Consider the following 16,248-nt stretch of genomic DNA (forward strand, 5'->3'; position numbering starts at 1 on the left):
CTGGTAATAGGCCCTGGTACTGGTTAGCAGATCAGGAGAGCGCTGCAAGGAACCAGTACAGGTTGGTAGCAGACAAGGTCTGCATCAGGTCGGCAGTACAGAGGCTGGTGTGTTAGAAAATGACCCAACAGAGGGTACGCACAGCGGAAGACTTATAGTAATGCCCAGGTGCTCACACAGTGTGCGTGTGGGGTGTGGAATCACAAACTTCTTTACTTAATGTGTGTCACATAGATGTGCAGACTCATCAATAGACAATGAACCAGCCAGATAGAGAAACCACCAAAATACTAGGTGGGCAGCTCTCCCAACTCTCAGTCTGCAGCTCCTTGTCACCTTCTTCACCTCCTGATATATAGGCCCAAGAGAGGGTTCCTTGGCTGCTCCAATCTGCTGGTTCCTGCTGCTGCAAGTGATGATCAAATGAGGCAACAAGCCTCTCCTTTTATAGGGCCCCAGGGGCCTGTCAAAAAATCAACCAGCCAGCTTCATACTGGCCGACCAGTCTGCTGCTGGTCCAGCCCTTTAAGGGCTCTAAAACTGGGGCCCTTTGGCCCTCCACTCTAGGCAAGGGCCCAGCCTATATAAGGCATGCCACTGCCCACTGGCAGCCCCATTTGCTGCTCCATCTGGCCACCTGTAGGCTCTGTTGCATGCAGGCTGTCCATCTGCACACAGATGCCTTCCACATAGGTGCCTTTGTCTGTGCAGTCCCGCGCCATGTCTGCTGTTCACTCTGCTTCTGCTGCGCCAACCTATGCGCCATTGTCAGGGTCTGTTGCAGGCCCTTCGCCTGCCCACTACCCTCGCCATATGGCTCGCCATGCTGACGCCATCTGCAGGTTGCAATCCTGTGAGGTGCTGCCCATGTGGCAGCCCCCTCTCTTCCTTCTCTGGGCATCTTCTGCCCTAGGTCTCCTTCCCCCACGCTCTCCTCATTTGGGGGCTTACAAATGGGGAGGTGGCCTTTCCAACACCCCCTCACCGACACATCTCGGCCCAATGCCAACACCTCGATGACGATGCTCCAGTAACTCCCTGGTCGTAGTCCTCTGGAACTCTTTGATGTCGAAATCTTTTCTTGGCTTTTCATCCAGTGGCTCCTGCTCCTACCAGGTCTGGTTCCGCCTCCGCACACCATCCTGGTACACAAGTCCATCTTTGGTAGCACCTCCTGGCACCACCTCCTTCAGTCACGTTCCCGCCTTCGAACTCAAGCAATCCAGCCGTCACGATCTTCTAGTTGTCCCCCTCATAATGAGTGAACAGCCTGGAGTCTTCCAGGCACCATGCTCTGAGGGCCTGTTTCAACCCGTCCTTCCTTTGGCAAGGTCTGCAACCAATGAATATTTCCAGATAACCTGGATCATGAACTCTCGTTGAGTTTTCAAGCATGTACTCTTCTGGCTTCAGTAGTCTTTGTCCATCACCTTCAAGCAATCTGCGTTCGAGATTTGAAGAAGCACCAATACTTCCCCTTCTGCCTTCGAAGAAGGCCAATTCCTTCCAATCTCGTATCACTTGAGACAAATGAAGAACAGAGTCTCTCTACAGCATGCTATAAAGGCTCAAATGCAAAATATCAAGTACATACCAGAGTGTTGTACTACTTGTGTGTTTGCCCCGAAAGCAAACCCTGTACCTCTTTGAGGCACCCACCAAGAGCCTGTGTAATCATGTATCGTCCCCTTCTGAATTCCAGCATCCATCTGACCATGAGACCCCAAGGCCCTCGATGGAATCCACCCCGGTGTTAGTGTCAATAGCCACGCACCTGGAAGGTACCAAGCGCTCCATGCTGTCCTTCACCTTCATAAAGGCATCTGACTTCTCGTCGACCCACATCTCTATGTGAGACATCCTCACTGTGATTTCTGGATCAACATATTTGACCTCTGCAACACTCGGTGATGTCACTAGGAACAACTCTTTGATTACCATATTTGCTTTGGCCTCTCCTTCTGAATCTGAGTCGGACTCCTTTTTGTTTTTCTGATCCACCTTTTTCTTTTTGCAGTCCTTTGCAAAATGTCATGGCGTATCACAGTAGAAGCTCTTCTTCTTATGCTTCCTCTTCGAAGTCTTCTCGTTGCAGAGTTGTTTTTCTTGGACCTGCCACTGTTAGGCTTGCCCTTTCCTTTGCCAGCGGAATCCTTTGCTAGCATCGCCTTGTCGTCTTTGTCCTTGTTGTAGAGCTTCTCCCGAGCTTCCTCTTGTAGCAGTAATAGACCCAACTCCTCAAACGCCAGAGGTTTGGTCCTCTGTCCTGTTGTCACAGTCGTAACAAAGCTCTTGAAACTCCGAGGTAGTCTCCTCAGTACCATCAAGGCCAAATGGCATGAGTCTGTCTTTTGACCAAGTGCTGCCAGCTGATCCCTCACCACCTTGACCTTCGTCAAATGGCTATGTACCGTATCTCCTTCTTCCATATCAAGATTGTAGAGTTGATGCTGAAGAAGCAAAATCTAGGAGGTGTTGTCCGTCTCATACAGATCCTTCAGGGTGGCCCACGCCTCTACTGACGTCTCGGGTAGCTAGATATGTGGAAGAACAGAGTTCGCCGTAGTCCCTACGATTATTGCCAGGGCATGGGCATCTCTGTCTTCCCAAGCTTCGAGCTCCTCTCTGTCTACTGCCATGACTATCTCCCCTTTCCTGTCCACCATGTCCTCCGGCTTCGACTCCACTCCCGTGGTCAGCTTCCACAACTTCTGAGCCACTAAATGACTCCGGATCTTCACTTTCCAGATCGGGTAATTAGTCCCGTCCAGTTTCCCAAACTCTCCAAAGTTAGGGATAGTGAAAGAGAGAAAACTAGGGGAGGAGGAAGGGAAAGCAGGGGCTGAAGAGGCTGTAGAGGTCGACATCTCTGCTGTTTATACCACACAGCAAAGTCAACCAAACTCAATTTCAGTAAACCAGAACTCTGAAAGCACCTGACTGAACCTGAGTCACCCTCCTTCTCGCAAGGGCACAATCCTCCAGTCGTGGAAGTTGATTCCCAAGAGCTTTTGAATCAGGGTCGTCCTTTAACAAGGTCCCTGCCTTCAGGCTCCCACACCTGTGAGCCTCCTACTTGGGCTCTGATACCATGATACCATGTTAGAAAATGACCCAACAGAGGGTATGCACAGCGGAAGACTTATAGTAATGCCTAGGAGCTCACACAGTGTGCGTGTGGGGTGTGGAATCACAAACTTCTTTACTTAATGTGTGTCACACAGATGTGCAGACTCATCAATAGACAATGAACCAGCTAGATAGAGAAACCACCAAAATATATATTTCTGTCCAAAACTATGGACATGATACAAAAGATATAGATCCAGAGTCCCACCAATGGTGTGGTCCTCTGATCTTACCACAAGGTCCTTCTCCTATCTGCTGGCTATCTCTAGACTCGAGCCCGCGTGCTCCACCTAGAGCTTTTGTAGACTTTCTGTCCAGATCCCTTCCACCTTGCTGTCTTTGCACCAGCCTAGGTGGGCAGCTCTCCCAGCTCTCAGTCTGCAGCTCCTTGTCACCTTCTTCACCTCCTGATATATAGGCCCAAGAGAGGGTTCCTTGGCTGCTCCAATCTGCTGGTTCCTGCTGCTTCAAGTGATGATCAAATGAGGCAACAAGCCTGTCCTTTTATAGGGTCCCAGGGGCCTGTCAAAAAACCGACCAGCCAGCTTCATACTGGCCGACCAGTCTGCTGCTGGTCCAGCCCTTTAAGGGCTCTAAACCTGGGCCCTTTGGCCCAAACTTCTAGGGCCTTTGGCTCTCCACTCTAGGCAAGGGCCCAGCCTATATAAGGCATGCCACTGCCCACTGGCAGCCCCATTTGCTGCTGCATCTGGCCACCTGTAGGCTCTGTTGCAGGCTGTCCATCTGCACACAGATGCCTTCCACATAGGTGCCTTTGTCTGTGCAGTCCCGTGCCATGTCTGCTGTTCACTCTGCTTCTGCTGCGCCAACCTATGCGCCATTATTAGGGTCTGTTGCAGGCCCTTCGCCTGCCCACTACCCTCCCCATATGGTGTTGGAAAGCTGAAAGGAAAGCAAAGAGTGGACACAAACTCAGAATACTTTCTTATGGAATGAAGAAAAGAGAGGTCCTTAAGTAGGCACCTCATACAAGGTCACTGACATCACGTATGACCTCAAAGCTCCACAATCATCTCCTCAATCTGCTCCTAGATTCACTCAATCATCCTATGTGGCTTTTCCACCACCTAACTGTGCTTGTGGGCACCTAACTGTGCCTCTAGCACTCACACATAGAAACATAAGGTGTGCCTGAGGCATACACCTTGAGATATCCCAACAAACCCCCCCTCAAGGAAATGCCTCAGGCTATGTCAAGGATACATCTAGTCTCATAGTTTCTCATGCCATCTCATGGTGGTCAAGGATTAATCTATGGCTAGGTTCTCATGCTAGCAAGGGTTCCCTTGGGTGTAAGGTAAACAAAAAGGGATACAAAAAGACTTTCCAATGGTTATCTCCCCTGCATGTACATGCACACAATGTCTGCAGGAGGGACCATGGAACAAAACATACACATGGCCTACATCATAAGGTGACCAGAGGTGTTTACAAAACACACAAAACACAATAGTTTATTTGCATTCATTTTGGAGGACTATCCAGGCTGAGTACCTTGACATAAAAGAGAGATCTGGAGCATACATAGAGATGTGTTTAAAATGCATAATCTTCAAAGGATGCCTCATCTTGTGGAGGCTCATTAACTGTAAGTAGATTTGCATTTTCTGTCTTTGCTTTGGCTCTGCAAAACTTCTCACTATGGTTGTTTTTGCCACAGTGCTTGCATGGATTAATTTTGAAGCAGTCCTTTGAAAGGTGATTTGTCTTTCCACAGTGATTGCAAGGAGTATACTTGCCCTTCTGGACTTTTACAGCATAAGCAGTGTCATTGCCTTTCCTGAGCTCCATATGCCTTTCTTCTTCTTGGAGAGCATATGCTTTTTCTTCTCTTGCTGGATCCCTTGCTGGTCGTCTCGGAGTTGAAGATTGTCCAGCATTTGAGGCCGTAGAAGAAGCGGTAGGAGTAGGTTTGACAAGTCCCCATAAGTTCTCCCGCATCAATGCAAATTTCACCTTCATTTGCCATGTATGGAAGCCCTTTCCATTGAACTTCTCAAGATTATATAAGGTAGCCATGAGAGGGTCTAACCCAGATATTGGGCAGTGTCTATCTCTCTTACAAGGCAAAAATAACTGAAATACTTCCAAAGTATGAGCACTTGATGTAGCAAATAGTAGTGACTAGATTTCAAACAATGATGCTTCCTTTTACATGCTTCATAGAAGTGGATGAAATAAACACTTTCCAATCAAAACCAGGTCTAGCAAGTCAAAACAAAACTGAAGCAACACTTGTAGTGAAGTTATTGAAAACTTCAAAAGACCAGAAATGCTAGAGTAGCATTTTATGTAGCATCATTTTTAAAAGCATGTCAAAATTGTCAAAACTAGAGAGCTGAACTTGGAGGGCTCATAGCACACTCTTCAAAGCAAAAGAAAGGGGGCTTTCTGAGGCAAAAGAAAGCTGGTATACCACAGTAGATCCTCTGGGAAGAAGAGGCGAAAATATGCGTCAGGTCGCCTTCACCTTCTTGAACAAAGTCGACTGGTTTTTCTCTGTTTTCTCCTTCAATATGCAGCCATTGCTGCTCAGATTTCAGCACAAGGTAGCTCTAGGTATGGAGAAGCTTGCCCTGAAAGGAATTAGACAAAGACGGAGCAGGCGCAGAGAAAAGGCAGGAAGAAGAATCGACGACTTTCGTACAATGGCGACCAGCAGAGCTCACATTTCTTCAATTCCTTGCAGCCCGAAATTCGCCCCAACAAGAGGGATCTCCAGCTGGAAGGGCGTGGGAAATGGGTGAGAATCGGAGGAGAACAAGCTCAAGCAAATTTTTGGAAGAAGAGGGAGAGATGGTGAAGAAGAAGAAGAGGAAGAAGATGATGATGTGGCAAAAATGGGCTCAAGGGGGATCAAATGGCTCTGATACCATGTTGGAAAGCTGAAAGGAAAGCAAAGAGTGGACACAAACTCAGAATACTTGCTTATGGAATGAAGAAAAGAGAGGTCCTTAAGTAGGCACCTCATACAAGGTCACTGACATCACTGATGACCTCAAAGCTCCACAATCATCTCCTCAATCTGCTCCTAGATTCACTCAATCATCCTATGTGGCTTTTCCACCACCTAACTGTGCTTGTGGGCACCTAACTGTGCCTCTAGCACTCACACATAGAAACATAAGGTGTGCCTGAGGCATACACCTTGAGATATCCCAACATATGGCTCGCCATGCTGACGCCATCTGCAGGTCGCAATCCTGTGAGGTGAGGATGTGCCTGCCACATGGACAGCATTCTGGCTGTAATGTGGGCAGTGCATCCATCATGGAGAGGGGGCTGCCATCTGGGCAGCACCTCACAGAAAAACAACATGGAAGGTACCTGGAGCTGGGATGGATCTGCAAGGCAAAGCAGTAGCCAGCACAAGGGACCCAGAAAGTAGGCGATGACATGGCACTGACATCTGCAGGGTGTACGGATCTGTACGGCGCGGGAGACCTGGCAGAGGTGCCATAATGGCGGGACAAACCAGCAGACAAGTGGCCTGTTTAAGTGGGCTGGTTGGACTGGGAATCGCCAGCCAACCAGGCCTATTTATAGGCTTGGTACTATGGAAGTGTGGGCATTTATCGAGCAGACCAGGTCAGGGCCTGGTCGGCCTGTTTGGGTCGGCCAGAGGCAGCCTGACTGGTCGGCTACTTTGACCAGGCCTCGGGCCTATAAAAGGAGAGGCCCTGGGCGCCATTTTTGTATCCAGTAGTCAGCAAGAGTTAGCAGACAGGGGCAGCCAGCAAGCCTCTCCCTTGGGCCTCAATAGTAGAGGTGAAGGTGAGCCAGAGGTGTGCTGCAGACTGAGTTCACAGGGCTGAACCTTAGGCTGTCTATCAAGGCAGCAAGAAGCTGAGATCTGGACGTAGAGTCTACATATGCTCGAGGTGGAGCACGCGGACTCAAGTCAAGAAATATCTGGCAGATAGTAGAAATACATGGTGGTAAGATCAAAGGACCACGCTTTGGTGGGACTTTGGATCTCTCTCTCTTTTGTATTGTGTCCATAGCTTTGGACGGAAATATATATTCTTTTGGTAGCTTCTATATCTGGTTGGTTCATTGTCTATTGATGAGTTTGCACATCTATCCGATCACATAAGTTGAAGAAGTTTGTGATTCCACTCGCCACACACACTGTGTGAGCTCTTGGGCTATTCTATCAGTCTTCCGCTGTGCGTACCCTCTGTTGGTCCATTTCTAACATGGTATCAGAGCCCAAGTAGGAGGATCACAAGTGTGGGAGCCTAAAAGCAGGGACCTTGCTAAAGGACTACCCTGATTCAGAGGCTCTTGGGAATCGACTTCCACGATTGGAGGATAGTGCCCTTGTGAGAAGGAGGGTGACTCAGGCTCAGTTAGGTGTGTATGGAGTTCTGGTCTATAGAAGGTTGAGTTTGTTCGATTTTGTTGCGTGGTTTAGCAGCAGAGATGTCAATGTCAGAAGCCTCTTCAGCCCCTTCTCTCCCTTCCTGCTCCCCCAGATTTCTTTCTTTCACCATCCCTAACTTTGGAGACTTTGGGAAACTAGATGGGACCAATTATTCTATGTGGAAGGGGAAGATCTGGAGTCATTTAGTGGCTCGGAAACTGTGGAAACTGACAACAGAAGCGGAGGCGAAGCCGGAGGATATGGTGGACAACAAGGGGGCAGCAATAGGCGAAGTAGTAGCTAGCACAAGGGACCCAGAATACTAGGCAAAGACATGGCGCTGACATCTGTAAGGTGTTCTGATCTGTACGGCGTGGGAGAAGGGACTGGCAAAGGCGCAATGATGGCAGGACAAGCCATCAGACAAGTGGTCTGCTGTGGGCATTTATGGAGCAGACCAGGTTAGGGCCTGATCGGCCTGCTTGGGTTGGCCAGAGGCAGCCTGACTGGTAGGCTATTTTGACAGGCCTTGGGCCTATAAAAGGAGAGGCTTTGGGCCTCATTTTTGTATCCAGCAGTCAGCAAGAGTGAGCAGACAGGAGCAGCCAGCAAGCCTCTCCCTTGGGCCTCAATACTGGAGGTGAAGGGGAGCCAGTGGTGTGCTGTAGACTGAGTTTGCAGGGCTGAATCTTAGGCTGTCTATCAGGGCAGCGAGAAGCTGAGATCTGGATGTCTATCAGGGCAGCGAGAAGCTGAGATCTGGACGGGGAGTCTACATACGCTCGAGGTGGAGCACACGGACTCAAGTCTAGAGATATCCGGCATATAGTAGAATGGCGTGGTGGTAAGATCAAAGGACCATGTTTTGGTGGGACTTTGGATCTATCTCTCTTTTGTATTGTGTCCATAGCTTTGGACGGAAATATATATTCTTTTGGTAGCTTCTATATCTGGTTGGTTCATTGTCTATTGATGCATCTGCACATCTATGTGATGCACATAAGTTGAAGAAGTTTGTGATTCCACTCCCCACACACACTGTGTGAGCTCCTGGGCTATTCTATCAGTCTTTTGCTATGCGTACCCTCTGTTGGTCCATTTCTAACAGCTGGGGCAGCAGACCTGCAGCAGAATCACGCCACATGGTAGGCACAGCCAGCAACAGACTGCGGTGAGCAGTTGGGTACATCAGTAGCAGACCTCTAGGCTTTGGAGGGCTGATGGAAGTAGATGGACAGACTGGGTTGGCCCAGTCTGTAGATAGGTTGGCTGGACCAGACTCAGTCAGCTGATTTAGGTCGGTCTGCTGGATGCAGGCCGGCCAGATTAGAGGGCCTAGTGCCCTATATAAAGGCCCTATGTGGGCACTCCAAGCAGTCATTCTGTAGAACTGTACCATTCTAGGGGCACACAAAGGGGTAGATCGACTCACAGTAGAAGAGCCAGATTGTTGTGTATAGGAGGATCAGCAGGAGACTCTACCTAGAGCAGCCACTGAAATCAGTTGGAGGTGTGCTGTGATATAGGAGAGGTGTACAGCAGTAGGAACAACAAACAGTGTTTAAGACTGGTGCCCTACATTAATGGATGTTGCTGAAGGTGATAGTACAGGTTTGACAAGATTTTGTACTTGGATCTTTTGTCTATATATGCGATTGTTTGGCTGTACATCTTTGTATACTCTCTCTTTATCTGAAGTGTTCTCTCTCTATACATACAACTACAAGCACACAGAGTGAGTTGGCATTTGAAGTTTTTGTTTTGAGGTCTTGAGATGTCATTTATTCCGCTGCGTAGGAGTTGGCTTCAGCAAGCAACTCTGTCTCTCTAACATGGTATCAAAGCCAAGCTATTGATGAGCTTTGCTGTCCTGGAGATCATCAACGAAGTGCCTTCTCCAAAAATGAAGGGTGGTGACCTTGCCGAGTAGGAAGGAGCTTGCACATTTAGTTGTATTGTGTTGACTTGCAGTGAATGTAAAAATGGGTTGAAAGACTTCAGGTTATCTACATTGGGATCCGGCTCACTCATTCAGAATTTCAGTGAGATTGGAAAGTTGGATGCAACCGGCTATCTGACTTGGAAAGTGAATGTTTGAAGTCATCTAGGGGCTAGGGCAATCTGGGAGGTGACAGAAGGCACGGAGGTTATCTACAAAAATGAAGGGTGGTGACCTTGTCGAGTAGGAAGGAGCTTGCACATTTAGTTGTATTGTGTTGACTTGCAGTGAATGTAAAAATGGGTTGAAAGACTTCAGGTTATCTACATTGGGATCTGGCTCACTCATTCAGAATTTCAGTGAGATTGGAAAGTTGGATGCAACCGGCTATCTGACTTGGAAAGTGAATGTTTGAAGTCATCTAGGGGCTAGGGCAATCTGGGAGGTGACAGAAGGCACGGAGTTGACACCTGTCGAATACAGGTTTACACAAAGGCATGGAAGAAGAAGGTACTTCTGGGAGGTATGTGGTTTGCTCCGACGGCAAGCAACACGAGATTGAGTTTCCAGGGTATGCATTCTCAATATGCTTCATTGGAGATTTTAGTAGATTGCTTTGGGATGGTTTTTTTGTTAGGAAAGCGGTGAGAGGAGAACTCCAAAATGTGGAGATGTATCTAGAATGTAGGAGTTGTGTTACAACGAAAGACCGAAATGAGGAAGTTATCCTCTATAAAGGAAGTTAACGCTAATACTAATCCTGCAAACCATCTCTCTGTGTGTGCATACCAACACCTCTGATCTCCCCCTGCTGCAAGTGCCATAGAAGAGGACAGTGCTAGCCATGGTATCCTGCTACGCCCGGATGTGTAATCCCCATACTCCCTAACTCGGTACAAATATGTAATGACCTAAAATGCAGCATCTAGCTATAATGGGGGTGACCCAAACTCCGCCTGAATGATTTAGTGAGGGACAGATGGCTTACCACGGATCATCCGTGATAACGTGAGAACCTGTAGCTGCTCCACCTTGGCCCACTCTGTATCCAACAAATTTGGTCCCCAGCATGGGCTGCCATACATCCCTGCAAGGCGGACCAAGGAGTCAAAAAGTAACCCTTTGGTCCGTATTGTGAAAATGAGAGCGGAAGCACTGTCTCTCTAGTCTAGCCAATGAAGCATATCCTCTACTTAGGCGTGCCTACATCGCGGGTCTCATGGTGAAGGAGCTTTGAAAAGCTTTGTGAATGCCATCTGGAAACCACTCAGAGAGTGCAGCTGGGGTGCAGTGTGATTGCATTTGGATAGCCAATGGAATTGCACTCGGAAAAGAGAATGCCTTTGGATTGAGCCTATGGGTTAAGTGCACTTATGTGATGGTGTTCTATGCTTGAAAGCCTTGCGAAGGCTCAGTGAACTGGGGCTGCGTGCTCAGTTGCAGGGAAGGTCTCTCAGATGCAACTTGTAATTATTTCACTGTGAAATATAAAAAAATACTGAAAGGGGCGCCACGGTGTTTGGGGCCAATCGGGTGCACTTGTCTATGTTTGTTGAGCAGGGGCATTCTAGCCTCCATACCTTTTTCAGTGGTTTTGTTTGTGAACAAATGGGTAAATGCCAAATGGTGATCGTGCAATGGTTAATGGTTGTGATATATGCTTTGTGAGCTGTAATGAAGTGCTGAAGTGATTAAAGGTTTAGTTCCACTGCCCTCTGAGTGATTAGAGGCCGGTTTCAACCCTTCAGTTTGAAGGTGGTCTCGGTAGTAGATCTCCTGGGCTTTGACTCATGAGCTTGGCACAAAAACCATGGCTATCCCTAATTGATTGTTAGCACTTAGCCTTAGTATGGCCTTGTAGGCCAAATACAGGTCGACTTCATTGGTCAACTCCTTGGTTGACTTGGGGGCCACCTCATGTACTTCCTTCATTATTGATTTGCAAGTACTCTCGGTTCCTTAGCTTATCGTTTGCTTCCTTGCATTATATCTTCATTCCATTGCTCCCCTCACACAACAAGGGTATTAGAGCAAGTTCTCGTGTTCCTACTTGCCTCCTCGTGCTCACCTTCAGCTCAGCTCAGCTCCTTGTGTAGCACCCAGCTCACTATCGCAGCTCAAATGTACTGTGATTCAATTATTAAGATCGGCTAAGGCCCAACACTCTTTGGAGTAGCTAGACTAGACTCGTTCTAGCCTATGTAGATCCTAACAAGACAAAACAAGTTCTAAAAATGGGTGAGTGAGCAAGCAAGCCCGTTCTAACTTTTTGCACCTTGACTTGCTCCGTTTCAGTCACATACTACTCCAGCTCAGTCCCATACTTATTCTGCTGATTTTCAGCTGGATCCAATAGCTTCAATCTGTCCAACAGCCTTCGAAACAGACTAGTGTCAGTCACAACAACTGCAAGCACTGCTTTAGTGATTTGTGGGTCATTTTGTTGTCATTTTCACTCCATCTCTATTCTAGAACAGGTGAAATAGCAAGCTGCTGCATTTCGGCGGAAAAAGGTTTCTGTTAGACGTGTCCGTACAGCTGGACAGCTGTACGGACGACTGCAGAATCATATGAGCAGTTGCACAATATTGTTAGCAGGCCGTACGACAATTCTGCAGGGGTTTTCCAGCATTGTTCTGCTGTTATATTGAGTTTTCTACTCAGATTCGGACCGTTTCCAGCCATTTGGGTCTTCCTCCAGCTGTTCCACCAGCTTTCGCAGTATTTGGTTGGGATTTGCTTCCTTTTGGCTCAGATTTTCAGATCTGCATATGCATCATACAAGGCCATTTTGGGTGCCTTACCTCAGCCCTAGTATGCTGCAGGTGTTAGTACAAGCATTGGCAGGTTTTGTACTTGGATTTATACATCTATCTGAATTCTTTTGCGTGCAATTCTAAGTATTCTTCTTCCAAATCTGAAGTGTTCTTTCCTTACATGCATGGACACAGAGTGCATTGGTGTTTCATAGTAAGTTGTGTGATCTCAGTTCTGTTGTGGGGAGTTGTCTATAGCAAGCGAGCTCTCTTGTCTTGTTATGGTATCCGGACCTTGTATGGTAATGGATGGATCGTTTTATATTATATATACCTTCATAAGACTAGAATATATCCAATCTTACAAATTAAATAATTTTTACAGAACAAGCAAAAGAACAACGTAAAGAAGGGAGTTGGTAAGCAAGGCTATGCTTATGTTCTCATTAGTACATGAGAAAAATTACGAGTACATGAGAAAAATAAAAAATAATAGTAACTTAGTAAGCAAAGCTATGCTTATGTTCTAATTAGTACCCAAGCATAAGTCGCCATCTGCGTTTCAAAAGATTCTGGAATCTCTTATACTCTCTTACATGGTATCAAAGCCTGGTTGTCAATGTTGGGTGTAGGGAGCAATGGAATGGAAATGGAATGCAAGGAAGCAAACAACAAGCTAAGGAAACGCGAGTACTTGTAAATGGATAACGAAGAAAGTACCTGAGGTAGCCTATGTATGCAACTTGAGGGTTGACTGAAGTCCTTATTGGCCTACAGGCCATGCAAGGCTGTGTGCTAAAGAATCCCCCTCCATGGTATGGTTGGTTGTTGAAGTATCCTGGATACATCTCAGGTATACCTAGAAACTATATCATGGTTGCACATATTCGTACAAGATGGTTATAGCAACCAATGATAATATAGGGAGATCAACATCACGTAGTAAATGGTGTCAAGTGTAAGGCATGTCAAAAAGCCTCAAATTTAGGTTGTGGTAGGTATACCTAGAAGCTATATCACGTTGGACATATTCGTACAAGATAGATATAGCAACTAATGATAATACAAGGATATTAACATCACATAGTAAATGGTGCCAAGTGTAAGGCATGTCGAAAAGCCTCAAATTTGGGCCGTGGTAGAGCCTTCGTGAAGAGATCTACTAAGTTATCCTCCTGGGAACGTAGGACAATCTAGCTTATAGGGGCTCTCAAACCTAATGATAGTGCATCTCAATGTGCTTGGTACACGAAGGAAAGATAGGATTACGCGCAATGGCTAGAGAGCACTCTGGCTATTAGTATAGACCATGGTAGAGGAGGTCTAGCGGACATCAAGATCTACAAGTAACTTACGAAGACAAACACACTCTATAGTGGCTATGAAGGTTACCCTGTACTAGGCTTCTCAACTCGAAGAAGCAACCGTAGGTTGCTTCTTGCTGAACCAAGAAATGCGATTGTGAGACACCCTCATGTCGTAACTTCTTACTCAATCATTGTCCGTGAATGGCATGCAAATCCAATGAAGACTGATCACTATAGAACAGTCCCAAATGCTGCATGGCCTTCAAGTAATGGAAGGCTCGCTTCGTTGCTTGCCAATGTTGCGTGTTGGGCTTGTGCATGTACGTGCTTAACTGAGAAACACCATACTGCAAATTAGGCTGGGTATGACATAAGTAAATAAGGCAGCCCACAACTTGCTGATAAAGAGTGGCATCAAATGGGGCTCCCATCTTTGGAGAAGAAATGGAAGCCATGTTTCAATTGAGTAGAAACTGGCTTACAATCCTCAAATTGGAAGCTATGCAAGAACTGTCTAATATATGTGGATTGACTCATCATTGTGCCCCCTCAACATTAGCAAACTGGATGCCCATATAGTAGAGCAACTTGCCCATATGTGACATTGCAAATGATTTCTGCAAATCTGCCTTGAAATCTGCAATTTTTTGAATGTCGGCCCCAGTGATAAGCATGTCATCCACATAAAGAAGTGAAATAAAAAATTCTAATTCACTCTTCCAGACATAAAGAGTGGCTTCTGTAGAGTTGTTTTGAAACCCAGGGCATAGCAAAAAAGAAGGTATCTTGGCGTACCATGCCTGTGGTGCCTACTTTAAACCATAGAGGGCTTTTAGAGTGACGTAGACCTCTTCTAATAAATCCCCATGAAGGAAAACGGTGTTAAGTGTCATGGCAAGCAAATTTTGTAGGCCATTCTATGAGCTATCCATAGGTCCCACTTATTCCTTGGTATGTGCCTTGTAGGCCTAGTTATAGTCAGTTAGGACTATTGGTGTAGTAAGTACATGTAACACCTAGGTTAGTTAGGACACTTAGTCTAGTTAGAGCAGTTAGCCCTAGGGTTTTGTTATGTTGGCTCCCTCTTGAGCCTCCACTTCAGTTTTGCAGCAATCTATTACAGCATCTCGTTTTTCTTCTTCTTGCCTCCATTTTTGAGCTTCCATTGCTTGCCATAGCCAATAGTGGTGTCAGAGCAAGCCGGGAATCCATTCCCTGAGCCATTGACAACTTTCCCAATCTGTTTGGCAGCCTCTTGAGCCCTCATTCCTGCTGGTCTTGCCAATTTCTACACACCCGTGAGTGTTGGTGGCCTTTGCAAGCACTTCTATGACGAAAACCCTTTTTTTGACCCGAGAAGACCGCACTTTGGAGCAACCACCATGAAGGGAGCTGTGTCGGAGCATTTTCCAGCCTGCTGCAGCAAATTCGACCACATGTGTGAACCTATACGGCTCTGTCAGAAGCATTTAATGCTGTACGGAACTTGTATGGCTTTGTCAGACATCATTTAATGCTGTACGGAACCTGTACGACTCTGTCAGACATCATTTAATGCTGTACGGCCCTGTCAGACATCATTTAATGCTGTATGGGGTTTGTACGGACCTGTTTGACAGCATTTAATGCTGTATGGGTCTGTCTCGGGGTGCGTGCCAGCCAGTTTGAAGATTTCTCAGCACTTTGGAGCTACTTCGTGAAGCGTGCAAGTGTTTTCGGAGCTGCCTTGAGCTGTGTGCCGGCTGTTGAAGACTTTTGGAGGTTGTTGGAGCGATCTGGAGGCCTCTCCTTGAGCCCATTTCTTCTCATTTGGCTTACCTTTGCCTCGGGCTGCGAGTGCTCCTCCATTGAATCTCTCTTTTGTCATTTCTACGTGGTCACCTCCTTGTGGGAGCACTTTCTCTTGCTACATTCACATTTCCAGCCCTCATTTGCTCTCATTTTCACCTTTCTTTCAAGGGTGAATCTCTTTGCTCACATTCAGAGCCTTTTTACTGCTGTCCTTTTGGGCTACATCATTGGGTAAGCCGTTGTTGCGTTGGTTCTTTCCAATTTTTGCTTCATTTGCATTTTGGAAAGGCCCCATGTTGCCTTGGAAGGCCTCATGTTGCCTTTTGGGGATTTTTCTTGCAACAGGTACACCTTGGGACAACAAAGTCTCTTGCAGGCATAAGCTTTGAAGCTTGGGCAGAATTTTGTCACTTGATTTTGAGAGGTTGCCTTTTTGGTGCATTTGTCTTCGATTTCAGCACCATGACTAGCAGCAAGGATGACTTGTTTGGGATGCTTGGGGCTGATGACAAGCTTAATGGCACCAATTATCCCATGTGGTCATACATGATGGGACATGTTTTGGTTGCTAAGAATCTATGGCATATTGTTTCAGGTTTCGAGGTCAGGTCTACACGTAATGCTGCTTTTGGTGCTGTACCTACTGCCTCGGGTTTCTCTTCAGGTGATGTTTCTAATGCTACTTTCAAAACACCTGAAACTCCTGCTACAGATATTTTACCTCCTACACAGGAGGACATTCAGTGGGTAGGTCGTGATGCCAAAGCACATGCCTTGATTTCTCTTTCAGTGAAACGGGTTATTATCCCTCATATCCGGTCTTGCAAGACAGCTAAGCAAGCATGGGATTAGCTTGCATCTTTGTATCAGGTGCGGAATGAGGCGAGGGTTGCCTATCTCCGCAAGCAGTTGAAAGACTTGAAGCTTGAAGAGGGTGGT

The 16,248-nt window shown here is 46.8% G+C and overlaps 1 protein-coding gene across 4 annotated transcripts in view; it reads left to right on the plus strand.

Annotated features, from left to right (window-relative positions):
* LOC147883569 (uncharacterized) overlaps window positions 1–16,248 on the plus strand; it is a 30,758-nt gene that overhangs the window by 3,414 nt on the left and 11,096 nt on the right. Inside the window, exon 1 of one of the 4 annotated variants that reach the window (XM_087399807.1) lies at window positions 9,925–10,026. The exons of the other annotated variants lie outside the window; for them this stretch is intronic. The gene's annotated coding sequence lies outside the window, so the exon portion shown is untranslated. Of the gene's footprint in view, window positions 1–9,924; window positions 10,027–16,248 lie in introns of those variants that run through there. 4 annotated transcript variants of the gene reach the window in all.

This window comes from Dipteris shenzhenensis, chromosome 28, assembly GCF_047967505.1.
Source record: "Dipteris shenzhenensis isolate YYH24624 ecotype China chromosome 28, Dip_SZ_1.0, whole genome shotgun sequence".
NCBI classification, from domain to species: domain Eukaryota; kingdom Viridiplantae; phylum Streptophyta; class Polypodiopsida; order Gleicheniales; family Dipteridaceae; genus Dipteris; species Dipteris shenzhenensis.